General features: G+C 28.9%; 1 protein-coding gene across 2 annotated transcripts in view; it reads left to right on the top strand.

Annotated features, from left to right (window-relative positions):
- The window catches only part of LOC137655057 (calpain-9-like), a 475,257-nt gene that overhangs the window by 339,332 nt on the left and 130,925 nt on the right, over positions 1 to 5,000 (top strand). The window lies entirely within an intron of this gene.

The raw sequence follows: 5,000 nt of genomic DNA, 5'->3' as shown, positions 1-5,000 counted from the left end.
AAAAACAAAAAAATTCATGTTAAAATCCACCTTCTATCTCTTACATTAAATATTGTTGGTTCTATGGAATGATATCTAATTTTCAAGTCAGTCTATTGAACATTTAATTTCTATCTTGTTGAGTTAGCATGACCATCAAAATTTGCTTGTTAAATAACCTTTACTAGTTTTATATTCTGGTTTGTATAGTATAAATATGTATACGTTTTAAATAATAATAATAATAATAATAATAATAATAATAATAATAATAATAATAATAATAAAGGTTTGGACAAGGCTCTGCCAGTTCGGCTGCTAATTCCCTTGTGATCTTGGTAGCGAGAAAAAATGCATTTTTTCGTGGAGCCAATGTAAGCTAATTGGCAATTTGGACAGTTAAACAGGTAAACCACCATCGATTCAAAGGTCTTTTGCAGCTTTTCTTTATGGTTAACAAAACTTTTTATTTTGGAGTAATTATAGAATATTAAATTCGGTTTAATTTGTGGTAAGTATTTACTCAGGATCTCATGTATTCTGATTTTAATATATTTGTTTGTTTCATCATTAAAATAAGGTAACTTTATGAAGAGTTCAACTTTTTTTGGACCAAATTTCTTTGGTTTAGGACAAAATATACTGTTAAGGAAAGTTCTGAGTTTATAATAGAATATTTTGGATGGGAAACCATTGTTGGAAAAGAATTTCTCCAGGAAACATATTTCCTTATGAAAATTTTCAAAAGATGACGTTAATCTAAACGCTCGGTAAAACATTGTGCTAAATGTGTTTAACTTGAAATTGGCATAGCATCTACTCAAAAAATTAACACGAAAATTAACACGAAAAAATGCATTTTTTCTCGCTACCAAGATCACAAGGGAATTAGCAGCCGAACTGGCAGAGCCTTGTCCAAACCTTTACAGTCCAGCATACGAGACCATTGCGAAATGGATTGTAAGTGTTCATAATAATAATAATAATAATAATAATAATAATAATAATAATAATAATAATAAGATTTTTCACCAAACTAAAAATACATTTGTAATCAAATACAGATAATTACTTGAGCCACGGAGTTCTTTTTCATGTCACTTCCTTAAATTCCATTGCGAGCGTTATATACTGTATATGCGCACACAAATACGATATATATATATATATATATATATATATATATATATATATATATATATATATATATATATATATATATATATATATGTGTGTGTGTGTGTGTGTGTGTGTGTGTGTATGTATATATATATATGAATATGTGTGTATATATATGCATACATATATATATATATATATATATATATATATATATATATATATATATATATATATATATATATATATATATATATATATGTATGTATATATATATGTATATGATAAATTTTGCACATTTTACGTGTTTTTCATATTTAAATAAGCCATATATATTTTTGATACATTAATGTATATATATATATATATATATATATATATATATATATATATATATATATATATATATATGCGTGTGTGTGTGTGTGTGTATGTATAAATATATATATATATATATATATATATATATATATATATATATATATATATATATATATATATGTATGTATATGTATATATATATATATATATATATATATATATATATATATATATATGTGTGTATATTTATATACAATATGTATATATATACATATATATAGATATATATATATATATATATATATATATATATATATATATATATATATATATATATATATATATATGTATATTATATATATATATATGTGTGTGTGTTTATATATATATATATATATATATATATATATATATATATATATATATATACATATATATATATATATATATATATATATATATATATATATATATATGTGTGTGTGTGTGTATTTATACATATATATGCATATATATATATATATATATATACATATACATACATATATATATATATATATATATATATATATATATATGCATATATATACATTTATATAATATATATATATATATATATATATATATATATATATATATATATATATATATATATATATATAATACTGCATATATCATCATCTCCTCCTACGCCTATTGATGTAAAGGTCATCGGTTAGATTTCGCCTGTCGTCTCTGTCTTGAGCTTTTAATTCAATACTTCACCCTTCATCATCTCCTACTTTGCGCTCTTTTAGTTCCTTGTGGAGCCCAGCTGAACGTTTGCTGGACTAATCTCTCCTGGGGAGTGCGAAGAGCATGCCCAAACCACCAACATCTACTCCTCATCATGATCTCATCCACATATGGCACTCGAGTAATCTCTCTTATAGTTTCATTTTTAATCATATTCTGCCTTTTAACTCCCAATATCCTTCTGAGGGCTTTGGTCTCAAATATACTAAATCTATTGGAAATTTTTTCATTGTCATACCATGACTCATGTCCATTTAGTAATACCAATTTCACTAAATTGATATATTTTTAGATTTTTATATGTAATTTCAGGCGATTCGATTTCAAAATTTTACTCAACCTAGCCATTTCCTATTTACTGTTTTTCAATCTTCCACTAAACTCCAGTTCCAAAGACCTTGTATTGGAGATCATAGTTCTTAAATACTTAAATGATTCTACATCATTAATCTTTTCCACTTCTAATAATATTTCATATTTCATTGCATACTTTGTTCTCATCATGTCTGTCTTTCTTCTATTTATCTTTAGCCCAACCTTATGTGATATTTCATGCATTCTGGTAAGCAAGCATTGCAAATTCTGTGGTGTTCTGCTGACAAAGACAACATCATCAGCATACTCTAGTTCTGTTGAATTCCTATTACCAATTCAGTCCAATCCTTCTCCACCATCTGCGACTGTTTTACGCATTACAAAATCCATAACGAGGTTAAACAACATAGATGACAACACGTTTCCTTGGAGTGCTCCTCTTTTCACTATGATTAATTTCATAAGACTAAATTAACACTTACTATGCTCATGAACAGACTTAATCAAATCAACATATTTAAGAGGAACTCCATAATAACGCAGGACTCTCCACAGGATTGGCTGGTGCACACGATCAAAGTCTTTTTCATAATCCACAAATGCCATCATAAGGGGATTTCTATATTCTACGCATTGCTGTACAACATGTCTCAAAATGAAAATTTAGTGCATGCAACTTCTATCTTTGCAAAATCCTGCTTGTTCATCTCTAAGCTTTTCCTCAATCTTTTTTTCCAGTCTCTTTAGAATAAGCATACTATATATTTTCATAACACCTGACGTAAGTGTTATGCTTCTGTAATTATTGCTATCCGTTAGGTCTTTTTTTTTTCTATTTTCACCATCATTCCTAACTCTCATTCATCAGGTTTTGTCTCTTCATGCTACATTCTATAAAATAGTCTTGTAAGTATTCTGGGAGTCATTTCATTCTCGGCCAGTATTATCTTGGCAGTTATTCCATCGTATCGAAGGGCTTTCCATCTCTTTAGGTTTTTTAGAATAACTTCGACTTGAATTCATTCATGGGCACATCAAGGTCTTCATCAGCTTCAGGTATATCAATCAAATTATTCCCTTCAAATTTCCTATTCATAACCTCATTAAAGCGTTCCAGCCAACGTTGTCTTTCTTCATCTTCTGCTGCTATAACAGATCCATCTCTCTTTTTGATTGGTATATGCCTCTTTTTCTTTCCCCTATAGTCGAGATTTCATTAATAATTCTATGAACAATTCTTACACCATAGCCACTTCCTGAATTCATAGCTTTGTCAGCCTCATTTGCTTTACTCTCTAAATATTCTCTCCAGTCATTTCTGGCTTTTCTTTTAACCTCACTATCAATACTGGAATACTTAGTATGCTCTACCTTGTAATTTTCATTACTCCCTCGAAAACTTTCAACAATCAATTTCTGTCTTTGTCTCCTTTTTATAGTATCCCAAGTATCATTTGATATCCATGGCTTTCTCCTTATAACTGCGTGTCTCAAGACTTAATTAATTGTCTCCTTTTCGGTTCTCAAAGTCTCTAAGACTGCGAATCGATTACTACATTCAATTGCCAATGTTTCTCTGTGCTCTTCATCTGAAAAATTAGTTGTATCAAACCTAGGTATTCAATCTATCTTTCTGTTAGGTGTTTTCAGTTTCAATTTCAGTGTGGCAATGAAGAGCTGGTGATCATTACCAATAAATGTACATCTGTAGCTTTTTAATTTTGTTTAGAGTCTTTCTTCTCTCTTTATCAATAGCGACGCAATCTATTTGATTTTCGTAATTGCCACACGGTGAAGTCCATGTAAACTTGTGGATGTTTTTGTGTTGAAAGAGAGTATCTCCATTTACAAGATTTTTTTGCTGAACAGAAACTTGTGAAATGTGCTAAATTCTAATTGCACCCTTGCCACCCATGACATTTTCTATCCAACTTTAGCATTGAAGTCGCCAATTATAATTTTCATATATCTCTCTCGTATCTCTTCTATTACACTCTGCAGTTATTCACAGTATTCATCTTTCCCTTCTTCATGGAAATCTTCAGTTAGTGCATAGTAAACTATAATACTCATATTGCACTGCTTTGATTTGAACTTTGCTAATAACAATTTACTATTTACAGCTCTCCACTCAATTAATGCCTTTTCTGCTCTTGGTGTTATCATCATTCTTACCGCTTCTCTTCCAATTCCATCTGATCTTCCTGAGTAGATATATATATTTCCTTGGTCTGAAGTTTCCTTATTAACCCAGTTACATTGTGTTTCACTTAGGGCTAATATAACTAAACCTTATTTCATAAATTGACTAACTACATGCTGTAGAGAGTTATAGTCCTTTGACTGGCCAGACAGTACTACATTGGATCCTTCTCTCTGGTCATGGTTCATTTTCCCTTTGCCTACATATACACCGAATAATCTGGCCTATTCTTTATATATACTCCTCTGTCCTCATACACCTGACACCA

Source organism: Palaemon carinicauda, chromosome 16 (genome assembly GCF_036898095.1).
Source record: "Palaemon carinicauda isolate YSFRI2023 chromosome 16, ASM3689809v2, whole genome shotgun sequence".
NCBI classification, from domain to species: domain Eukaryota; kingdom Metazoa; phylum Arthropoda; class Malacostraca; order Decapoda; family Palaemonidae; genus Palaemon; species Palaemon carinicauda.
Note: the sequence above shows the minus strand (reverse complement) of the source record. Positions and strands in the feature narration are given on the sequence as shown.